This window comes from Pinus tabuliformis, chromosome 5_2 (assembly GCF_031772625.1).
Source record: "Pinus tabuliformis cultivar Carrire ecotype Pingquan chromosome 5_2, CPIR1, whole genome shotgun sequence".
Taxonomy (NCBI): Eukaryota; Viridiplantae; Streptophyta; class Pinopsida; order Pinales; family Pinaceae; genus Pinus; species Pinus tabuliformis.
In genome coordinates, this window is record NC_142306.1 from 954,873,242 (window position 1) to 954,899,331 (window position 26,090).

Below are 26,090 nucleotides of genomic sequence, written 5' to 3' on the forward strand. Positions count from 1 at the left end.
TTTCTACAATTACAAATAGTAGAAAGATTTCCAGAAAAGAGACAAGGAACTTGTCGGTCAAGGGAAATAGATAAGGTAATAAATATATTCTCCTTCAAAAACTAGAGGTTGGTGAAAAAATACTGAGAATGAACGATCTCCTGAAAAATAGAAAGATGGTTGGATAAAAGCAATTCAAGAAAAATGGAGCATGGAAATCTGATTGAAGATATGGAAATGGTTTACAACAAGAAAAATCACTCAAAAACATAGGAGCTCGAGGAAATGGATTTACAAGGTCTAGATTTACAAATGTTAGCACTAGAATGGAAGACTAAATATCTGATAGTGATTCATAAAGAGGTAGTGCAAATCATTACAAAATCCTATATGAAGTCTTAGGAAATACTTCACCAACAAGCCCAAGGTAATATTTCTCCTCTTCCTCCTCCTCCTCCTCCTTCTTTTGTTATCAAAAGTAGTATATATAAATAAAGAGCAAACTAAACCTTCAAAGGAAGATACGAGAAAGAGTAAGAAAAGTAATAAACAACTCATACAAGAGTTGGGAGAGTGTAACAACCCGGGGTTAAAGTTTCATGTAATAAAGGATATTAAAGGCAAAAGGAATAAGACAAAGGTCATGGGACATGTATTCCAAGATGAATGTCGGGTAAACATTATAGTGGGCATCACTTGTGGTTTATTATGGCTAAGGAAATTGAAAAAGGCATTGGCAAAGGAAAAGATACATTAATTGGCATTTATTCTGAGAAATAAAGGAAAATAGGAGAAAAGGAAGGTGAAGAGACACACATTTGCATGCAAGGAAAATTATAGGAAAATGAAGGAAAAAGGGGACATCAATGATAAAAAGGCATCATAGAAATAGTTCACGACTTTTATCAGTTCTAGCTTTTGGTTTAACATTTGTCAGTTTAGTTTTGGCTCTCATTCACTCTTGCACGCTTAGAGCATCCTTGGAGCACTCTAGCATTCACTTGGATTAGAAATGAAAGCAAAGGAAATCAAGGGAGTGCAAGGAGAAAGTTGGATCAGCAGCTTCAACAGGAAGATTTTGCAGGTAACAGGTTGCATGTGTAATTTCTTTGATGGGATGTGAATGCATGGTACATGAATTTGATTATTTGGTTCATTTGTTTTCATTGGCATGGGTTTTTCCCAGATTGACAGTGGTTTCAACCTTGCCTTTCCATTTCATGTATAACTATGGTGTGATGGACTTCATTCTTGGTTGAGCTTTGGATTACCAGAAGATTTTTGGATCTGGGTGAGGTGGTCTCAAGAAAATACCAAGGGTTGGTGGTGTAGATGGTTTTCTCTAGGAATCCCTCAATAAGTTGGTGGAGATAGGAAACTTCCTCAAGGTATGGTGAAGGAATTATGAGGCATCTAAACTTGCTTTGGTTTTGAGATCTTGGGACTAGTTTCGGTGAGATCATGCTAGTTTGAGGGTGGGGGTGGTTTAACCTCCGGAGCCCATGTTTGATTATGTCTTGGTTTATCCCATGAGATCCCACATTCATGCTTGGAATATGGGAGAGGGGTGATTAGCTGAAAGAAATATTTGGTTTAGCTCAATTTATGGTTGGGTGGTACATGGAAATCCCTACATTGGTTGGAATTCTCATATGTTAATATGAGATACTTTCCTATTATGATCTATGAGAATTTGACGGGTTATTATGTTGACATTATGATTGATTTTTCATGGTTTTTATTCTGGTTATATGTTAGTTATATGCATGGATTTATGATGTGCTCTAGGTATGTATCTTGATCATGATTTGATAAATTATTGAATGGTTGATGAATGCATGGGCTAACAAGTTTTATTGCAGCTAGATTCAGAATGGAATTGAGCCTTCTTGGTGATTCTCAGATGAAGTTCATAAGTTTTTAATTAGATATGCATTCATGACCTATAAGTTATATGTTCGACGAAATGTCTATCATGTACTAGGAATGTCAAGGTCAAGATCTTGTTCAAGTTTTGAATGGTTAGCATTGTTATCATCAATGTCATTATTATGGAAAAATACAAGAAGTTTTGGGCAGTAATTTGAAGGCTATGTTGTAAGAGTGGTATAGATCTCATGACCACATGCACTGAACTAGGGATTTTGGGTCATAAACGCATGGAGATAAACTTATGGGTGTGGTTGGAGCTTCATCACCACTTGCATGAGGTGTTGAGGGTGCGGTTATGGATTTAAGTTAGTAAAAAAGAGTTATAGCTTAGCGATTGATCACTTGGGGTGGTTGTCAGACTCCTAAGTGGTTTGTGGTCCCTGAGGAATATTAGTAAGTTTTCTGTTTGTAAGCCCAACTTCCTCAACTAATTTGGAGGTTGAGATATGTGATAGTAGCACTCAGCTCATGTTTACCCTGGAGAACTTGTAAAAGTGGGTAAATGTGGGACAAGGGGTTACAGATTGGTATCAGAGCTTCCAAGTTCAAACACTTGGATTGGATGGGCTAAATTCATGCATATCAACACGCATTGTGATGGTTCTAGTTATCATGCATGTGGTTATTAATGCAGTTTTATGTTATCATGCATGATGTTGATATGTTGATGTCATCATATATCTATATCGTGCTAAACTGGATTCCTTATTGTCATTATTATGGAAAATTACAGGAAGTTCGGGGCAGTACTCTGAAGGCTATATTGAAAAAGTGGCATAGATCTCATGACGGCATGTGTTGAACTAGGGATTTTGCGTCATAACCACATGGAGACAGGCTTATGGGTGCGGTTGGAGCCTCATAACCACTTGCATGAGGTGTCTACGGTGCGTTTATGGAGTTAAGTCAATAAAAAAGAATTTCGGCTCAGGGATTGATCACCTAGGGTGGTTGTCAAGATCCTATGTGGTTTGTGGTCCCTGAGGGATGTCATTAAGTTTTTAGTTTGTAAGCCCCAATTAACTAATTTGGAGGTCGATTCATGTCATAGTAGCACTCAATTCATGTTTACCCTGGAGAATTTGTAAAAGTGGGTAAATGTGGGAGGAGGGGTTACAGATTGGTATCAGAGCTTACAGTTTGAAACACTTGGACTGGATAGGCTAAATGCATGCATAACAACATGCATTGTGATGGTTATGGTTATATGCATGTGGTTATTATTGCAGTTTTATGTTATCATGCATGATGTTGATATGTTAATTTCATTATATATCTATATCATGCTAATCTGGATTTATTGTGCATACGAGATAACCTCCCCTGAAATACATTAAGGTATGATTTTGATTATGTGTATATTTGGTTTATCTTACGTTACATGTTTGCAGGAAAGAGAATTCCAAAGATAAAGAGAAAAATGGTGGACTATAGTTCACATGACTCCCCTTACAAGCTTGATGTGAATTCCATGGGATGGGAAAGATTCATCGAGAAGCAAGGAGAAGAGAGTTCTCCTGACATAGCAAATACATTGAAGAGTTTGAGGGCAAAGATAAGAAGTTTCAAGGTAAATAATAACAAGTTTATTGAGGCACTGGAAAGGTTTGCCAGAGCTCAGAAAAAGCAAGTAGCAGTTAATGCAGTCATCCTTCCGAGTCTTTCATAATTGTAGAAGCATGGATAGATGGAGATCAATCATGGAAATATGCTGGAGGAGAAGACTAATGGGGTAGATGGTAGCAGGTCTCAAAGGAGACACAGGTTGGACAAGGAGGATACAGTGAAGAGTGTCAAATTCTTGGATACGCCTGACATGACTATTAGGCATGGGTTTTATTCTAGTTATTCTTCCAAGAGACATCATCGCCATCACCACCAGCACCATAGGAGGAGTGAGTAATTTCTATAAGAGTTTAAGAAATTCAAGCCTCCTACTTTTGATGGAGACATGAAGAAGTTAGAAGATGCAAAAGCATGGCTACTTGGGATGAATAAATTTTTCAGATTGCATAACTACTCAGAGAACATGAAAGCCAAGATAGCTACTTTCAGTATTAAAGGGATAGTATATATCTAGTGGGAAGATGTGAAGAATGTCATAAGAATTAGAGAAGAGGAGTTGATTTGGGATGAGTTTGAGAGACTTTTCAAGGAGAAATACTTGTCAGAGAGATACTACTAGGCCAAGGATTTCTATGAACTAAATATGGGTTCTATGACAGATGATGAGAACACAAGTAGATTCATAGATTTGTTGAGCTATGTGCCTTACCTCAAGGAAGATGTTATGAAACCATCTCACAAAAAGATATAAAAGATAGATGAATGCCTTAGAAATAAGCCTCTTTGAGGGGGAAACCTCCTTTACATTACACAAATGAACAATTCTTCGATGATACAAATGACAAGACCTCCTTTCTATATATAGCAGTCTAAGGGGTCATAATATAATCAGAGCCGACATAACAATAATAATGTAAGGGCACAATAATAACAATAGTGGGATTCTATGGGGCACAATAATAACAATATGGGGACTACATGGGCACAACAATATAATAAGGGGGTTATACTAATAACAATAAGGGGTTACACTAGTAGTATAGGGACCTAACATGCCTCTCTCCTTCAAAAAGTGTTGTCCTCAATGCTTGAGTAGTTCTTGACGCTTTTGTACAAAATTCTTGTCCTCCCATGTGGAATCTTCCGCGGGTAATTTCTTCCACTTGATGAGATACTCTAAAATTGATTGATTTCATAGCTGTTGGGTTCTTGTTTCTGTGAATGCTCCAGGTTCCAATATGGTTTTTCCTTCCTTGTAAATTTCTCGCAATATTGTTTGAACTGGGATCTTCTATAAGTTCTGAATGAGTGGCCACACTTCTTCGTCCTTTTTCCATTCATCCCTTGCTTCGTGTATCCAATATGGTTGGATAATCGAAATAGCACAAAACAATGCTTCCACATCCTCATCCTTTCTTGAGAGTGCATCTACAACAACATTTTGCTTCCCTTTTTTGTACATGATTTCAAAGTCATAACCCAACATATTTGTGACCCATTTTTGTTTATCTTTAGAGGATAATCTTTGTTCTAAAAAGTATTTAATACTATCATGATCCATTTTTACCTTGAAGTGTCTTCCCATTAGGTAAGGTCGCCATTTCTTAAGTGCATGTAGTATTGCCAACATTTCCTTCTCATAAATATCTTTCTTGAGGGACATTTGTTTGTATGTATGTAACCATAAAAATACCCAATCGCCTACATCAAAACTTCTTTCATTGCAATGTTGATCTACCTATTGTTTCATTTGATTCTACACTAAAGTGGCATTATCCTTTAAAAGTTGGAGAACTTGTTGTTGATGCCCAATGTGATATTTCATTGCTTGAATCTTTTTCTTCTTGATATGTCCTTCTATATTTAGAGTTTGAGGAGTGGTAATTTCTTCCAATGCATTACAAGATATGGTTGGATTCATTTCTTAATGCTTTATGTGATCTTTCACTTCTTGAACATTTTTCTTCTTGATATGTCCTTCTATCTTGATAGTTTGAGGAGTGGTAATTTCGGCCATTACATTACAAGATATGGTCAGATTCATTTCTTCTTTCTTGATGTGGTCTTTCACTTCTTGAACATTTTTCTTCTTGATACGTCCTTCTATCTAAGAGTTTGAGGAGTGGTAATTCTTTCCAACACTTTACAAGATATGTTCAGATTCATTTCTTCTTTCTCTGGGGTTGGTTCTTAGTGTATATCCACTTCTTTTGACGTTTCTTGATCCTTTTCTTCCTCCTCTTCACAATCTATGTAAAATAATTTCTTCTCAGCACACTTATGACCTTTAGTGTATTTGCTATCACAAATGTAACAAAGTCCTTTTTCTCTTTTTTCTTCCAATTGTTGTCATGTAAACCTTGTAGGTTGTGGAAGGCTAGAAGAAAAAACACTTCCATATTTATAGTCGTGAGTGGTGGGATTCCTTGTTTCCATAATTTTGCTTTCAATTTTTCTTGCCCGCCTGAATGCCTTCTCCAATGAATCAGATTCCCAAAGACAAACCTCATGTTGAATGTTATCCTTTAAAGTACCTATGAAGACATCAATCCTTTGCTTCTCTGGAATATCATTTATCCTTATATTCAATTTTTTAAAGTCCTCAATGTGCTCTGCCATTAAACACTTTTGTTTGAGATTTATCAATTGGCTAAAGAAGGTGTTTCTCTTTGTATCTTCATAATGTGCTATCATTTCCTCCATGAAAATTGACCACGTAACAAGTGGTTTACGATAACAAAGCCCTTTATACCATAAAAATTGATCCTGTTCTAAATATGAAGATGCAATACATACCTTTTGTAACAGTTTCACCTCATGTAGATCAAAATATTGCTCCATCCGTAGTATCCAATTTACCAAATCCTTGCCATCAAACTTCCTCATATCGTCTTTTCTTGATTTTAGGATCTCGATCTTGAAACGATTGTAACTCTGTAATTTCAGATCTTCCAATTCTAAAATTGTGACCTGCAGTAGTCCTCTGTGTCCTCTTTCTAATGCCACCAGTCTGATCGAAATTGGATTCTCCAAGAAAGAGTTATGCACAATCTCCCATGATGACCTGATTATATACCTTTTTAGAATAGCGAACTTGTATGAAGTGCCACGTGTCACTGTTTCAACTTTAAGTTCTAAAAATTATGCCCAACCAAAATACAGTCCGTCCTCTTTCTATAAATTCTTACGAAATTTCACTATGATGCTCAAATATAAAGGTATGACGATTTTCCCAAGGTCACCTGTTTAGGATGTAATTCAGGAGTCTTCACAAACCCTAACTTTCTCATATTATATCTCTGCAAATATAGAAAGACAAGATCTGAAATTTGGAGCCGAAGTTCAAACCTATTTCTTCTCAAATTGTTTTTTTTAGCTTCTGAAACTTCGTAGCGAAAGGGTTATAGTGAACCTTCCATGATGACCTGTTTTAGATGAAATTATGGCGCTTTCACAAAACCTAAATTTCTCAGATCATATCTCCGAACATATAGCAATACAAGATCTAAAATTTTGACCCAAGGTTCAGCGACATGTTGTCTTAAATGGTTTTTTTTTTTAGCTTTTGAAACATCATAGAAAAAAATTTATAGCCACAATGCCACGATGACCTGTTTGGAGCAGTGAAACCCTAGAATCCAAAGCTCTGATACCAAATGTTATGAAACCAGCTCACAAAAAGATAGAAAAGATAGATGAACGCCTTAGAAATAAGCCTCTTTGATGGGGCAACCTCCTTTACATTACACAAATGAACAATTCTTCAATGGTACAAATGACAAGACCTCCTTTCTATATATAGCAGTCTAAGGGCTCATAATATAATCAGAGCCGACATAACAATAATAATGTAAGGGCACAATAATAACAATAGTGGGCTTCTATGGGACACAATAATAATAATATGGGGACTACATGGGCACAACAATATAATAAGGGGGTTGTACTAATAACAATAAGGGGTTACACTACTAGTATAGGGCCCTAACAGAAGAGAAAGTGAAGATTCAAAGGTTCAACAGTGGGTTACCAGTAGCATTCAAATATTAGATTAAGTTCGATGAGTCTCGGTCATTGGAGGAAGACATCATAAAACTAAAACATTTTTATGAGTAGTCAAAGCACAAGTTTGAGAACAAGCGTGAATGGAAAGGGAATGAGAAGAGTAAAGGAAAATGGACTCAAAAGTGGGGAAATCTCAGGATGTAAGTGAGAATGAAAATGTGGCTCCTCACAAGAAGTTTAATGTAGTTGAGAAAGGAAATGGGTCTTAGCCTAGATAGCAACAAAATAAAGGTAATAATAGGGGACCGTTGTAGTGTTTGATTTGTGGTAGAATCATGGAAAAAGAAGGATTTTCCCTTTGTACTAGGGTGGCAGGCCTCAGATCTATAATGCTAAGGAGACACGAACAGTTGGGGATGTTGGTCATAAAATTTGTCGTAACGATGCAACACTTGATAACAGGTAGACATATCATCAGGCATCCATTATTTATATGGAATGTAAGCTCCGTGATTAATTTGTTTCCATTTTGATGGATCCAAGATCTTATTATAGTTATGTTAGTCCTAGCCTGGTGGATAAGTGTGGCTTCAGTAAAGAAGTGCATGTAGATTCTTGGCTTGGTTGGTGCAGTTGGCTACAGGGACCAAGAGAAGAGTTCATCATTGGGTGAGAGCTTGTGCATTTGAGTTGAATGGTATGCCTACATCGACAAATATAAATGTGCTTCCTTTGGGTTCATATAGCATTCTTTTGGGCATTGATTGGTTTTTCACTCATAGAACCAAGGTATATTGTTATGACAAAGATATTAAGTGCTTGGATGATGATGGAGAAAGGAGAATATTGCAGGGAAAGAAGAAGCCTACATCAATAAGAATGGGTACAACCATGCAAGCTAATTGTAGTAGCAGGAAGGGGTGTGTATTGTTTGTAGAACATATTTCCAGTGACAAAGGTAAAGATTTGGAGGAGGATGAAGTCCTAAATAGGTACCATGTTTTGCAGTAGTTTGAAGATGTTTTTTTTGTAGATATTTTAGTTATCGCCTCATAGGGAAGTGAATTTCCCTATTGATTTGGTACTAGGAGCAGCACCAACATCAAAGGCACCTTACAGGATGAGCACTCTAGAGTTGGTGGAATTAAAGTTGTAGCTTAAGAAAATGCTCGATAAAGGATTCGTAAGGCTAAATGTGTCACCTTGGGGTGCACCAACATTTTTCTAAAGAAGAAGGACGATATGCTTCAATAGTGCATTGATTACAGGAAGCTTAAGAAGGTGACGATCAAGAACAGGTACCTATTGCCTCAGATTAATGATTTGTTTGATCAGCTGAAGGGAGCAACATTATTCTCAAAAATTGATTTTAAATTAGGATATCATCAAGTGCGCATCAAAGAAGAATACTTTTACAAGGCTACATTTCATACCAGGTATGGGAATTATGAGTTTTTGGTGGTTCCTTTTGGTCTTACTAATGCTCCAACCACCTTTATGTGTTTGATGAAAAATGTGTTGTGTCCTTACCTAGAAAAGTTTGTGATAGTTATTTTTTATTATATATTGATATAATCAAAGAATGAAGATGAGCGTTCATAACACCTAGCCAAAGTGTTGATATTGTTGAGAGAGCATCAGTTGTATGCCAAGCTCAACAAGTGCAATTTCTTTAAGTATCAGGTTCAAAACTTGGGACATGTTGTTTCCAAGGAAGGGATAATAGTGGATCCGGAAAATATTAAGGCTATCATGGAGTGGTCAACTCCTAGGAATGTGGATGAGGTCAGATCATTCATGGGACTAGCAGGTTATTACAGACGGTTCATCAGGAACTTCTAAGGATTGGCTATCCTATCACATCTTTGCGTAAAAGAGGGAAAAAGTTTAAATGGATTGAGGAGTGTGTGGATAGTTTTGAACAATTGAAGAATTTTCTTATAAATTCTCCAACTTTGAAGATTGAAGATCTTGATAAGGAGTTTGTGGTTTGTACAGATACTTACAAGAAAGGACTTGGTGGAGTCCTAATGAAAGAAGGACAAGTGGTATGATAGGAGTCAAGGAAGTTGAATGAGCATGAGAAGAACAACGTGACTCATGATCTCAAGTTAGTAGTTATCATTCATGCATTGAATATGTGGAGACATTATGTTCTTGGTAGGAGGTTCGTTCTGATGAGTGATCACAATGGGTTTAGGTATTTGTTTGACCAGTCCATTTTGAATGCCAGGAAAGCGAGATGGTTGTCTATCCTCAATGAGTTTGATTTTGAAATCAGATACATTAAGGGTAATGAGAATAAGGTTGTAGATGCTCTGAGTAGGAGAGTATAGGTAAATCATATTTTTGCTATGAGCTCTTATGAAATAGATTTTCAAGATCAGACCTTGAAAGCAAGGTAGCATGATGAGAGATACAAATAGTTGAAGTAGAGATTACAAAAATAGGGTGAGGGTGATAGGGATGAGGAGTATCACCTCACGAAAGATTGCTTGGTCAGATTTAGGAAAAGGATTTATGTGTCAAATAACAGTGAGATGAAGAAGATTATCTTGAGGGAGTTTCATGTCAAGCCATATTCAAGCCACCTAGGATATCATAAGACTTTGACAGCTATTAAGAAGTTCTACCATTGGCTAAACTTGAATAAGGAAGTGGTTGCATTTGTTGTTAGATATTTGGATTGTCAGCAGGTGGAGGTAGAATGAAAGCATCCAGATGGTCTATTACATCCTATTATGATCCATAATGGAAATGGAATTTCATTTCCATGGACTTCATTACATGATTTCCTAAGACATTGAGGTAGCATGACTACATAATGGTTGTGGTTGATGGGTTGATAAAGGTAGCTTGCTTCATTGCAGTGAAGTCTACTAATTTAGCTATTGAAGTGGCTCAAATATTCATCAGGGCGATATTGGGGTTACATGGAGTTCCCAGGAAGATTATATCAGATAGAGATGCCAATTTCACTTCCAGGTTTTGGAAGGAGTTGTTTACATTCTTGGAGACAAAGTTAGCTTTTAGTACAGCTTATCATCCATATATAGATGGAAAAATAGATAGGGTTAACAAGATTCTTGAGGATATGTCGAGGTTGTATGTCATGCATTAGTAGAGGAAGTGGAAGTAGTATCTTCCACTGGTAGAGTTTGGATATAAAAATGGGTATCAAGAATCCTTGAAGTCCATTTGAGGCTCTTCACTGGTAGAGTTGCAATACTCCTATCAACTGGAGTGATCCAATGAAAAAGGTGCTAATTAGACCAGATATGTTGGTTGAGATCAGGAGTAGGAGATGCAAATTATTAAAAGGAATATAAAAGAAACATAGTATAGGAATGAGAGTTATACAGATCAACATAGAGAATTAAAGGAGTTTCAAGTTGGGGAGCATGTTTTCTTGTGCATCAAGCCCAAGAGGATCTCTTTGCGGATTGGGTCATGCGCTAAGCTGGTGCCTTGGTATTGTGGGACTTTTGATATCCTTGAGAGGATTGGACCAATGGCCTATATACTTGCACTGCTGCCAATAGTGAAAGTCCATGATGTTTTCTATGTTTCATTACTTAAGAGATATGTGCAGGATGTTGGTCATGTGATTGATTAGACTATTTTGTAGGTAGAACCAGAGGGAGAGTTTTGCCCAGAGCCACAATGCATTATACATAAAAAACATCTCATGCTCCGAAACCGAGCAATAGAGCAAGTTAAAGTGTAGTAGAAGCACTTTGGGCCCAATGAAGCTAAATGGGAGATGGTTGATCAGATGCGAGCTTTGTATCCTTCATTATTTGCTGGTTGAAGAAAATAATTTATATATATATATATATATATATATATATATATATATATATATTAATGAGGTGTGTTATAAAGCTTCAATAAGCAATATTCTTATTTTTTTCCCAGCGGTATGTCATTTTAAATATTGCATTGAGCTATGTTATAAATCTCCATAGACAGTATGTTTCCTTTTCATCAATTTGTTGGTCATAAGTGTCATAGAAAATTGAAGACAGTGTTCCCCTAAGAGGGAGGGGTTTGTAACAACCCCGGGTTAAAGTTTCATGTAATAAAGGATATTAAAGGCAAAACGAATAAGGCCAAGGTCATGGGACAAGTATTCTGAGCTAAATGTTAGGTAAACATTATAGTGGGCATCACTTGTGGTTTATTATGGCTAAGGAAATTATCAAAGCCATCGGAAAAGGCAAATAGGCATTATTTTGCATTTAATTATGTGAAATAAGGGAAAATCGGACAAAAGGAAGGTGAAGAGACACAAATTTGCATGCAAGGGAATAGAGGAAAATGAAAAAAAGGGGACATCAATGATAAAAAGGCATTAGAGAAATAGTTCACGAATTTTGTCGGTTCTAGATTTTGGTTCAATTTTGGTCTGTTTAGTTTTGGCTCTCATTCACTCTTGCACACTTAGAGCATCCGTAGAGCACTCTAGCATTCACTTGGATATTAATGCATGCTACATGCATTTGATTATTTGTTTCATTTGTTTTCAATGGCATGGGTTTTTCGTGTATTGATAGTGGTTTTAGCCTTGCCTTGTCATTTCCTAGATAGCCATGATGTGATGGGATTCATTCTTGGTTGAGATTTGGATTGCCAAAATATTTTGGATCTGATGAGGTAGTCTTAGGAAAATACGAAGGGTTGGGGGTGGAGATGGTTTTCTCTGGGAAGTCTTTGACAGGTGGGTGGAGCTAAGAAAATTCCTCAAGGTATGGTGAAGGCATTTTGAGGCATCCAAACTTGGTTTGGTTTTATGATCTCGGGACAAATTTTGGTGAGATCACAATAGCTTGAGGGTGGAGGTGATTTAACCTTTGTAGTCCCTATTTGATTATGTCTTGGTTTATCTCATGAGATACCAACATTCATGCTTGGAATATGGAACACGGGTGATTAGCTGAAAGAAAGATTTGGTTTAGCTCAATCTATGGTCGAGTGGTTCGTGGAAGTCCCTGAATTGGTTGGAATTCTCATATCTTAATATGAGCTACTTTCCTATTGTGATCTATGAGCATTTGACTGGTTATTATATTGAAATTATGGCTAATTTGTCATGGTTTTTATTCTGGTTATATGCATGGCTTTATGATTTGATCTAGTTATGGCTCTTTATCATGATTTGATAAGTAATTGAATGGTTGATAAATGCATGGGATAACAAGTGTTTTTGCAGCTAGCTTGAGAAGGGCATTGAGCCTTCTTGGTGATTTTCAGATGAAGTTTAGAAGTTGATGATCAGATATGCATTCATGACCTGTAACTTATATGTTTGATGAAATTCCTATCATGTACTAGGCATGTCTAGGTGAGGATCTTGTTCAAGTTTTGGATGGTTAGCATTCGATTATCATTATTATCATGATTCTGGAAAATTATAGGAAATTCTCGGCAGTGGTCTAGGGGTAGCCTGAAAATGTGGCATAGATCTTGCAACCGCATGCACTGAATTGGGGATTTTGTGTCACAACCTCATGGAGACAGTCTTATGGGTATGGTTGGAGCATCATAACTGCATGCATGAGGTGCTAAGGGTGAGATTATGGAGTTAAGTCAATGAAAAAGAGTTTCAACTCAGGGATTGATCACTTGGGGTGATTGTCAGAATCCTGAGTGGTTTGTAGTCTCTGAGGGATGTCGTAATTTTTTCAGTTTGTCGGCCCCATTTCCTTAACTAGAACTTCGAGGTCGGGGCATTTCATAGTAGCACTCAAATCATGTTTACCCTAGATAACTTGAAAAAGTGGGTAAATGTGGTAGAAGGGGTTACAAAGATTATCTAGTCAATACATGTGGGTTAATGTTAATGACTAAGAATTACCAACCCTTGCCTTATAGTTATCAATGAAAGTGATCTCTTTGAATATAAGGGGTGTTAATGGTAAGACCAAACAAAGTATCTAAAAAACCCGAGTCATGCAAGAATCTTCGGATATTTTGATGCTACGAGAAACTAAATGTTTTGTGGAATCAATGGATAATATGGAAAAATAGTCAATCACTCATAAATTATGCTTAAGGGGCATTGAGAACCATAGCCATTCTTTGGAATCCTTCTACAATTTCACTTCTTGACTCATTCGCTTCTCCAAGAACTAGTACAACTAGATTCCATTTAATAGGCTTCATGAGTACTAGCTTCATTATTAATGCTTGTGCACCTAATTCTTCTTTATAGAAGCCTATATTATCCTTCAAAAGTTTAGAATATTTCCAACATCATTGGAGGAAAACCATGGAAAATTGGAGGATATTTTAATATGATAAAATTTCTTAATGAGAATAAATGAGGTATAAGAACATTGGATGAAAATGCTTCTCTCTTCACAGACTTTCTAAATTAGTCTAATATGATAGAAATGGAACCAAACAATGTCATATTTACTCGGAATGACAGAAGGGGGGGATCTTCTCAAATTTCTTCTCAATTGGATTGATTTCTTATCTCTGAATCTATTTTATTAACTCGAATTAACCATGAGGCTTCTATTCTACCTTGTCACTAGTTGATAAGACATCTATTATATTGGAAAGAAATCTAAAACATGAACCCTTTAGATTCAAATATGTATTGTTAGGGAATCCTTCTTTATTGAGAAACATTGAAACTTTGTGGAAAGAATCAGAAAGCATGGATGACATTGTTATGTACCACTTTCAGAATAGGAAAATATATCTCAAAATGAACACAAAAGAGTGGAATGTTAAAATATTTGGAAACATCCATGAGGAGAAGAATATTTTGAAGAAATTGATGGAATACATGCAAAAAATTATCATTGAGGAGGGGAGGATGAAAGAATTTAATCACCAAGAAGGTATTATTCAACTCGAATTGGAAGAGTGTCTTAAGCAGGAGGAAATTTTATGGAGGCAAAAATCAAGAATCCAATGGCTTAAACAAGGAGAAAGGAACACCAAATTTTTTCACAAATCCATGATTCAACATAGGTAGTGTAATAGAATTGTGAGCATTAGAAACTCTCAAAATCAAAAGCTTGAAGATCATGATGAAATAACTAAGGAGCTAGCAGATCACTTTAAGGACATCAACCAATTAGAGACAAAAATCCTACCATCCATAAAATAACAAAGAATATTCCAAATTTAGTCACTCTAGAGTAAAACACATTGTTATCAAGGAAGATCCAAGACATAAGTAGAGGACGTAGTCATAGGAATTGCCATAAATAAATCATTAGGGTCGACTGGTTTCACTTGTAATTTCATCCAAGATTGCTAGAAAGTCATAGGAGAAGACATGTGGAGACTGATGGAAGATTCTAAGGCTTCCTCCCCCACCTCTGAGCCTTGGATAACACCTTTATTTCTATCATCCCCAAATGTATTCTCTTTGATTCTTCCTTTGATTTTCTCACCATTGTACTCTGTAATGTAGTCTATAAAATATTTTCTAAATTGATTGCTAACATACTCAAACCTCCCCTTCCTACTCTTATCTCTTTTGTACAAATTGGTTATATGTTGATTAAACTAGATATGTCAAAAGCTTTTGATCGACTTAGCTGGTAATTAATTTTTCATATGCCTAAAGCTTTTCGGTTTGAGGAATATTAGATTCATTGGGTCATGGCTTTTGTCATAAAATATTTCTTCGCCATTCTATTAAATGGTTCCTTCTCATCCCCCTATTTCCCCTATAGAGGTATCAAGAAAGGAAACCATATTTCTCCTATTGGCAGAGGGATTGGGACATGCCTTAAAGGATGATGCCGTAGAAGTTGCTCTGAAAGTTCTTCCTACTAGAATTATAAACTCTCCCTCTACTCATAAACAAATTTTGGATGACATGCACCTCATGGTCTTTCATATGATAAGAGAAACCATTTCCTTTAAGACTATAATTAATAACTTCTCTTAAGCTTTTAGTACCTATATCAATTTATCCAAATACAATATTTTCATTTTCAACCCTCCTTATGTTATTCAATTTCATATTTATAGATGCCTAGGCATTCAAAGGGGTTCTCTTCCTTAAAAATAGGCTTGGGACCCCTTTGGTGGAAAGCCCTCTTTGGCACAACGTTTGGGAATATTTCCTCATAAAATTTGAGGAAAAATATTTCTTATTGGACCTTTATATCACTCAGCCTTCAAGTAAACTCATTATTTTGAAATATATCTTGTGAGCTCTTCCTTTCTACTTACTTTCATCTTTGGTTTCTCCCAAAGCTATTTTACAGAAAATCAAGAATATCTAGAGAATCTTTCTTTGGGGAGGGCAAAATCAGGAAAGGAAATGAGCACTAGTGGGTTGGGACAATATTTACAGATCTAAATTTTTTGGTGGATTGGGTTTGATGGACCTTGAAATTATCATCCAAGCCCTTGGAGCAAAAACCTGGTGGAGATGATTACATAATCCATAAGCTCTACCAAGTCATGTCTATAAAGTAAAATATGCATGAAATATATAGGAAACATAACTTATATGCACATAATATATATCAAAGTTTCATATCTTTCGAATTTAGCTTGGAGAAACAAGTATCTTATCCAAAATCAATTTGTTTAGGAAGTCAGAGATGGAAACTTAGCTCTTTTTTGGGAATACTCATGGCACAAATGGACCAATCAAGGGGGTTAGGGGAGATGGAAACATAGTTGTTTTTTGGGAAGACTCGTGGCACCAATGGCCTAATCTAGGGGAGTTAGGGGAAATGAAAAATATAAAAAACCAATTAATATCTCAAGGTAGTCATTGTAGCTCAGTATTGGACTCACTTCTAGGAGTAGAAAAAATGGAAACAACAGGAACATTTCTCTCTTATCAATATACATAAACCAAGACATCCATAATGAAATAAACAGAGAATTGGAAAAAAGGAAAATAATGACCTAGTAAGGACCATATATTATAATATGGGGTCATAGTACTTTAGGAACTTTTAATCTCAAGGAATCCTGCAAAATCATTTCGAGCATGATGGGACATAATTCCAAAAAAAAATGGAAGGAGCTTTGGAATATTAAGCTATGGCCTAAGGTAACTATATTCCTCTAGTAGCCTATACTTAAAAAAACATCAACCTGGGATAAGGTTTAGAAAAACGGTTTTTAGAGGTCCTCTATATGCCACCTTTTTGCGCCAAAATTAAGAATGTTGAGCACCTACACGAGCTATGAGAATGCATGGCTATTATATTTCGACAATCGGATCAAAACATAAGAAACCTATTACCAACCATGAAGGAATGGATATCTACCGCTTTCTCCAATCCAATACTAAATAGAGCTTGGAAACTCTTTCCACGATTTATCTTTTAGGATACCTAGAAAGAAGGGATTCGAAGAATATTTAAAACTACAATAGCTCCCATGGATTTCATATGGAATTCTATCTTGAATAAGATCATAGAAACTATTTTTCTGATCTTCTAGACCTCCCAATATTGGGATTGCAATCGTTGAGAAAAGCATATTATTTTCCTATTAAATCTCGATCAATCTGTCACTTTTCCTCCTAAGATACTTTGTCTCCACCAAGCTATTCAAGTCCCAATTGTTGGAGAAATTAATTGTTATTTATGTTAAAGAGACTTTAACTGAGGAAGAAATTGTTATAGGCTCGTAGACGACTTCAAGCCCTTTCCAAAGAGCATTTACTTATCCCCTAACTCTTCTTCATTGAAGAGAAAATCAATTTAAAAGTTGAAAAACTATATTTTGTGAATCCTAAATAAGTTGGTCTACATGAGAACACCAAAGGACATGGCCCTTAATTTAAAACTAGATCACTATATATTTGCATAAAAACTCCTACACTCAAGCATCCAACTAAGTGAAGGACAAAATGAGATTCAAATCTTAGGAATATAAAGGAGAAAGGTTCACTACTTGTGAACTAATGAGAAAAAAAAGGATATTTCAATGGATGTCTTCAGTGGAATTGTTAGTACCAACTTCGAGCTTGGTTTTGAATATAATACTATGTATTTTCGTGGCACCTTGAAGCATACAATTCTGTGATTTTTGTTTGGCACCTTGAAGAAAATATCTCTATGTTTTTTTTTGGGACCTTTCTCTGTGGCTCTTGGTGAGACTTTGGAGAAGAAATATATATGGTTTTTCGTGGACTTTTGAGCAGAAATATTTTTGGTTTTAATGGATTTTTTTTGCACACCTTGTATTGAGTTGCATACCTCAGACCCCTACCTGATCTAACCTCCGGCTAGTATAGAATTTTGATGCACTTAAAATAGGAGTTGACCTGAGCTTATTGGAAAAAACATTATTTGGCTTGTATGGGAGTATATCTCGGCCTATTATAGAAGATAATACCTAGACCTGCTTCAGGAAAATACCTTGATGTTGTAATGGCTCCAACACCCTCCAAATTTTTGGCTTTTGCATCCAAATTTCAGAGCCTTCCGTACCTTTTCCTTTGATTGTTGCAAACACTCGAGCTCACCCCATGAGCTCTTGTGAAGTATTTTTCACCTTTTTCTTGTTTGACCAGCGGTCATCTTTCGACATGTTGATTACTTTGTCATGCTTGCGATCTTGTTTTGGTGATTTTGAAGGTTTGTCTTTGTGTGTTTGGGTTGTCTTCGCTATGTGAACACCCATCATACTCACACACAAAGTTGTAATAACTGTCGCGCAAGTGTCATCACAGTTGTTCGAAGGTCTATCACAAGTGTCAAACTGTCACTCTTAGCTCTAAGACAGTCTCACTAAAGGCATGTTTTGTCTTATTTTACTGGTGGTCGGTGTTGTCCAATCATCGAAGTATGCTAAGTGTGTCATCACAATGTCAAGTCTACACAAGTTCACTTTCTTTCGACACTTAGCCATTTTCCTGAAAACCTGTCCGACCGAGCAACCCTCTTCTACCGGACCCCAACTGAGTTACATTACACAGTCTCAGCCCTCAGTGAACCTACTCTACTACTTGGAACTATGCATTACTTGAGGCTATCCTCAAGGTCAGCTACACTGCACAATCCTAGAGGTGAGCAACCTGTCTGTCTACCAGAATTTCGCAAAAACTGCCTCCATGTCCAAACTGAACTGCACATTTGTCAAGCACAGTCATCATGCCTCCTTCTTGCTTGCCAGAAGCCTGCACTGCTATGAGACCTAGGTCTGCACTATTTTCCAAAACTGCGTAGACATGCCCAGTTGGTCCTCTGCTACCTTGATCTGCATTGTTCTCATAAATTGCGCAGAACTACCCAACCGACCCTTGCGGCCTTTCTCTACACTTCCTTCAAAAACTACACAGACATGTCTGGCAATACCCTTTGCTACCTATCCTGCACTATTCCTAGAAATTGTGTAGTCATGCTCAGCAAGTCTCTTGCAACCCTTTCCTGCACTACTCCTAGAAAATGCATGGAACTTCCTAGTTGTCCTTCTGCAGTCCCGCTTTGTCTTCCCTTTGGAAACTGCTCAAAACTACCCAGTTGTCCTTCTGCATTCCCACTCTATCTACCCTTTGGAAGCTATGTAGAACTACCCAATTTTCCTTGTGCATCCTGCTCTGTCTTCTCTCTGGAAATTTCGAAGAACTACCCCCCTAAGGGTCCCACTTAGCAACTGACACTAATGACCTTCACTGCACAATTTTTCCTGACAGTGTAAGCTATCCTCCCAAAATTCCTCATTGTCACACGGAATCTGTCAAGGGTGCGGACACGACTGACCTTCCTAGAAGTCTAAGACATTCTAATGACAAACAAGACAAAATGGAGTGATCTTTCTCTAAATACACCTTTTACAACATGAAAACTACAAGTGTTTAGGCTTACCTTATTCCAAAACGCTGTTGTTGAAGTCCGTTCTTGACGATCCGGATGAGCTCCTCCTTCAAGTCAATTCCTGCAACCACAAACAATCAAACAATTACCAAGCACTTGCATTTCATATAATAAAACATATATTCAACATGCAGACCAAGGAACACATGAAATAACTCATTAACACAAGCTATTGAGAAAAATAAACCAGTTTGTATTAATAACGAAACAAAGAAACTCTTACAACCTGGCCTTGGTGTTGTGCAAGTTCCTCCCAGGGTCCATCAAGGGTTTTCCTCTACTTTGACAAAGCTCACCCTCTCCCAAGTAGAATCAAGTGAAGACAATCTCTCCTCACAAAGGCTCTAATGGAAGACCTAAATCCTGCAGCATTTACCCAAAGAAAATGTATAGCTCCAACCTCCTCTCCTTCTGGCTCAATGCCTTTATTTATAGTGCTGTAAAGAGGTTATTCAGGTCCACTATCAATGGGATCATCCCCCTCTATGGGTGGGATAGCTCCCTTATTGATGGGATAAGTTCCCCCTTAATAGAGATACATGAACCAACTGGAGGCGCATCCATTTCATCAAACCGACCTCTAGAATGTTCTAGAAGTAACCACAAGTAACTTTTTCAAGATAAAACTCGCGCATTTTGCCTTTTACAGAGGGACGCACCTGTCCCTTAACATACAGAGCGTCCATGGACGCAGATTTTGTGAACATGGTCAGCGTCCCCGCAGGTAAGGCTAGAGAGAACCTGCGACCCCAGAGATAAACATAGTTTTTACAAGACTTTCTCTCTTCTTTGAGTTTGAGATGGATAACAGAGGCATGAGACTTGCCTAAGAGGGTAGCATGACTGTTGATTTGAGCCATACTAACTGTAAGTAGTCAAGGTGACATTTTTTAGTGTAACAGATTGCCCCCTAAAGTGCGAAGCCTGGAATAGAATAGGGTTTTGTAATTCTAGGAAGGGTGAAGCGCTTTATCATTTCAAGGATTGCCTTGTGGATGGCCTGGTTGGAACCTGCAATTTTCAACACAAAATACATGGATAAGATTATATCATCACTGAGGTAGGCATTCCCATACTCAGATTCAAAACTTTAACTAATGGACTAACTATTCTGATACAGGAATGATCTTGCAGTACATCATTTTTATAGACTTTTGTAGACACAGTATGGACGCAGCCATCTGTTTATGATTAGTCTACATAGATAATGAATACAAAACTCCTCGCAGCCTGGATGGTAGAAACTAGATCCAGGGTCTTCACTTCTACTTCCCGAATTGGTACGATTCTAGCCATGTGATTAAATGATTCGATGTCGAACATGGTAGAAACCACTTGATTACCAGTCAATGATGTAAACTGTTAACAAGCGTGAGAGAAACCACCAGTAATGTCAATGGTTCTCAAAGTACCAAGCACAACCCGTGAAATGTGAATAGATGTTTTGATGTCGAACACTTCACGGAATCCTCTGATCGAAAGTCAATGATGTAAACTGACGTCAAAGGCGAGAAACCTGCCATTGATGCATGCAGACTTCAAGGTACTGTCGATTCCTAAGTCATCTTTCTAGATAATGTGTCGATGTCGATAGAAAGCGACCCGTTGCAGGCAAGCCCGCAACACGAAATCATTGTTCAAGTTGAAGAAATGTTGCTGTAAGGACTGACTCAGGGATGGTCAAATGGATGACAAGTATTTTGCAGATGAAAGTTTTTGCTTGCAGACCTCTTGAACACATAACGACACAACAGATGGCTTGGTGACGTATAACTCAAAGTTAACCCCTGGAACCCGGTTAAAGACTTTCAAAGTGATTTGGTCAACTGTGAGGTAAAAGATTTCCCAACCCAGGTGAATGAAAAGTGTCGTGTTCAAGAGCGGTAATAAAGTTTCTTCTGAGACAAAAGGTGACAAACAGGTTCATTCTTCTCTCTTTTCCCCCACCATTTCTGGCAAGTACCTCTTTATTTTTAACAAGCTTGAGGAGGATAACATATGCTTGATTATAAGCTCATCCTTCGGACGAGTCCAACCTAGTTTAAATTCGAACCCTAGGAAGGAGTGGTTCGTTCCTGTTTGTAATTGAACAGGTCCTCTACTGTAAAAGTTTAACGAGCCCAGTATAGGAGAAACTCGGCGTTTTTCAATTTTAGAGAGTCTGAAAAAACTAAAGGAGACTCCACGTTGAACTTTTTCGTATATTTGTGTCCCTCAAGCCCGAAAAAGTATAAAATAATACCTGGGGGAACCGCTTGATCTTGCGACCAAGGAGTACTTTCATAATAGTGTCGTTAACCTGAAAAGTAAAAAGCGATCAAGGACACGTCGTTTTATTTCCTTATCGAGTTTGAAACGACAAAAACCCGGCAATCTTTTCCTGATTTTGCGGTCAGAAAAGAGCTAAAAGGGGACCGTCTTTTAATTCCGTTTTAACGAGTGAAAAAGAAACACTCGGCGATCTTTTCATGTTTTAGGAGTCAGAAAAGGGCTTAAAAGATGACTCTGATATTTTGTTTGTGAAAAATTACAATTTCCCTCGAAATCCCTTTGTCCTGCACAAAAGCGACACATTACTCATACCTGTTTAAAATAGGCAAAAATACATTCAAAAACATCTTTTCATGGTAAAAAATGAACTAATTCATCCAAAAAACCTATAAAAAGACCTTTTACCATGTCATTTTTACCGTTTCACTGTTGAGGTTGAAAAAGGAGCTTTTGACAAGAAACTTCCCGTGGTCGCTGCGGAAAATCTGACCGTTGGAATCGAACGCCGTCTCATCCAGGTATTTTACACATCCTACTCTGCATTTCTATCCGTTTAGAATCAATTTTTAGGTTTTAGTTTCATTTTTTGGGGGGGTTTTGGTTTTGGAATGCGCCTCTCGGCGGACGCAGGTGCCCTTCGGGTGACCTGCGTCCCCCGACTTTTTCTCATACGGGAAAACGGTCGGAAGACGCAGCCCGCCTTCAGGCCAGCTGCGTCCGGGCGCCCTGTGCTACAAAGCCGGGGTGCGTCCTCCGAGAAACGCGCATTTCAAAACCCCAACTCTCTCAAAAAACCACCAAAAATTCCCAAATTAATTTCTAATTGCTATTTTTGATATGCAGGGCATTAATCATGTTAGACTGGAGAGAAAGAGAGCATGTAGAGGAAGATGAAGCTGCAATAAATCATCAACCTTCCCTGGATGCCCTAAGAGCATGCGGATTATACAAATATTGGACCATACCGGGCATGAGGGGCCAGGTAAGATTCTTGGAATGGCTGGTTGAGCGATGGAACGTACAAGAACAATGCTTTTACATAGGAGGGCACCAGCTCGAGATAGAGCCCTCGGATGTATACTTTCTCACTGGCTTGCCAAACAGAGGTGAGCAACTCAGTCTTGCGGGGACTAGGCCGGGTGGCCAATCCCTTGATAGTCTCCGCGAGAATTGGTGCACACCTGGGGCTCACCATTCAAAAGGCATAGAGATAAAACACATCACTCTGCCGGAACTCAAAGTCATAGCGTTCACGGTTACCAGAATTTGCGGCGCGGCCGCTTTACACATTGCTTCCGGATCCCAAATGCGGATGGCAATTGACTGTTACCAAGGCACCATTTTCAACTGGTGTGAAGCTGTGTCGGCTCATATGAAGAGCCAACTGACCAAGGCAAAGAACGGACGACTAAAGACTTTTGGATATGGGCCTATAGTCGTGAGCTTTGCCTTGGAGAGAATTCCAATGCTGATCCCTCAGCAACTCACTGTTGATATCTTGGGTCCTCAGCAGCCAAAGCTGATACGATGGGTTGCGGTGATGGCCCGGCATCCTGACGAGGGCGCGACAGTAGTTCGATTCTCAGATAGTTATTTTGACTGGTTAGAGGGCCAGCTTTTTGTGATACAGGACTTTCCGTATGCCGGAATGGATTTCAGAGGTGATCCGGACATGGTTCTTCCACAGGGAGAACAATGGGACGACAGAGGTACTTTTTATTTTCACAAGTTTTCTAGTTATGTATTTTTTGTATTTTTTATATATATCGTCTCAAAACTAATAGTAAATCTTTCAAAATGCAGATGTTGGTCCACAGCGTCCAGCCAACCTCCGGCCTTATGATAGACTACATCCAGCTGCACCGGTACCGGCCCCACAGGATGCGACAGCAGAAGTACTAGCTGAGTTGGAGCATGATCTAGAGCGTCTCACGGCAGATATACCTGAGACTACTATGGACGACATTCCTATCAGGCTTCAGCGCTTCGTAGTCGCGGTCCCTGGACCGTTTAGGAGATTTTTGCGTAAGGTAGCCCGCGCAGTGGTGTCGTACAGAGAGCACCACCAGTGATTGACTAGTCACTTTTGTAGTCACATGTGACATTTTTGACTTTTTGTACTATCATTTTGCCGATCATAAGGTGTTTTAAACCTATGATCGAAGACGATGTATATATTTTTTGACACACTTCTATCTATATATATATCACTATTACCGGCTTATCTTGTTTAACATATGTGATGAAATGTTTTTAAATTTACTTGCATGATTATCGTAAATGTCTGTCCAACATTCGAGAAGCAATTGCATCTGCTAATGTATTCAAAGACCTTGGAATATGTTGATATTCAATGTAATCAAATTCACGTTCCAAGAGACGCACTCTCAAAAACAACCTTAATAACACAGGATTTCTAATGGCATAAACTCTATTAAGCTGTAATACAACAAGTTCAGAATCTAACCTCACTATCAAACGTCGAATTCCAAATGAAATAGATTCGGATAATAATTCAACCACTGCACTGTATTCTGCAATGTTATTCGTTGTTTGACCGAGGCTTACCCCATGCATAGAAACTAACTCGTCAGAGGGCGAATAGATAACCCAAGCTGCGGAAGAGATATTCCGTGTACTACGACAAGCACCATCAGCAAATCCAATGTATGTTTGGAGAGGCGTCGACATCTACAATATCAAGAGTAAAACCAAGATAAGCCAGAATAATGACGAAAAACCACACTTGCTAAGCTAAGCACACTGACTAAACTAACACACTTGCTAGCTAGAAAGAAAATCTAACCTATCTAAAAATTTCTCCATACCCATCATTTTAAGCATAATACCTCTTTAGGTAAAGTCCATTTCTGGGTTTACCCAAAGAGTCCCCATCAAAATCAACTAACTCATAAGCCCCTTTTGCTAGCTTTCGCTTTACAATGTAGGGCCCATGCCACATGGGAACGAATTTTCCGGCACCTAGCTTATCGTTAGCTTGATCATATAATAGTACTAGGTCTCCTTCCGAAAAACTTCGAGGGGTTACATTTTTATCGTACTGAGCTTTCATTCGTTTCGCGTGAGTCTCGATAGCTAAAGTAGCGTCACGTCGAGTCTCATCTAATTTAGCCAAGTATAATAACCGTTTCTCCTCTTCGGAAGTAGCTGGAAGTAATTCGACAGCCATTTGAAGTGATGGGATTTCGCATTCAATAGGTAACACAGCTTCTAAGCCATAAACTAGCTGGAAAGGGGTGAAACCTGTTGAATTTTTCACTGAAGTTCGATATGCCCATAGCGCCGAAAATAACATGTTATGCCAATTCGTTCGATGGATACCAATGATCCGTCGAATCATGATGACTAGAACTTTGTTGATTGACTCAACCAAACCGTTGGCTTGCGGATAATAAGGAGTAGAGCTATCGTGGCGCAAACCAAGCTGGCTTGTAAGCTCAGTCATCATGACGTTTCGAAAATGGCTCCCATGGTCAGTAATGATTGCTTGTGGGACACCAAACCTAGTTATGATATGATTGAATACGAAAACTGCAGCTGTCTTGCCGCTTGCGTCGAATGTAGGCATCGCCTCGGCCCATTTTGTAAAATAATCAACCGCGAGGATGATATACGCATGCCCCCCGGCCGAGTGAGGGTTACAAGTAATAAAGTCAATGCCCCATTTGGCGAATGGACCAGCGGCAATTATAGGGTGGAGAGGAGCAGGTGGAGCGCGCATCTTTCGATCAAACACTTGACAGTTGTGGCATGTTCTGACAGCAAGGATACAATCTTTAAACATAGACGGCCAGAAATAGCCAGCGCGCAACACCTTCTGAGCTGTGGCATACCCAGACATATGACCGCCACATGCTCCAGAGTGACAATCATTCAAAACTCTCTCAGCCTCTTCGTGAGTTAAACAACGTCGAAAAACTAAGTCTGCCCCCCGGCGATAAAGTGTATCTCCAATAATTCTGTATTGCTGGGATCGAAACCGAATTTTTCGACGGTCTTCCTTGGAAGCTTCAGGCCGAAAGGTTTGGGTTTGGAGATAGATGATTATATCCCCATACCACGGATCTAAAGTGCTAATAAGAAACAAAGATTCGTCCGCAATGGACTCCTCTGCCACAGTCTCTGTGTCAGCACTCGGGAAATCACACATCAATTCCGCAAAAACTAAAGATTTCTTAGACTTGGACTTCTCGAACTCCAAGTCGAACTCTTGCAGGATAACAATCCATTTAGAGTACTTGCCCCCTAGCAGTTGTTTTGTCAAAATATAAATCATAGGGTTGCAATCCGAAATAACTGTAGTCTTGCGGAGAAGAATGTAGTGACGAAAACGCTGGACAGCTTGAACGGCTGCCAGGGCCAATTTCTCCACATGCGAATATTTTAACTCAGTGGGATTTAAGGTTCTACTAAGATAATATATCACATGCTCTGCTTTGAATTCATCTTCTTGAACTAACACCATTCCAATGGTGGAATGCGAAGCTGCGAGGTATA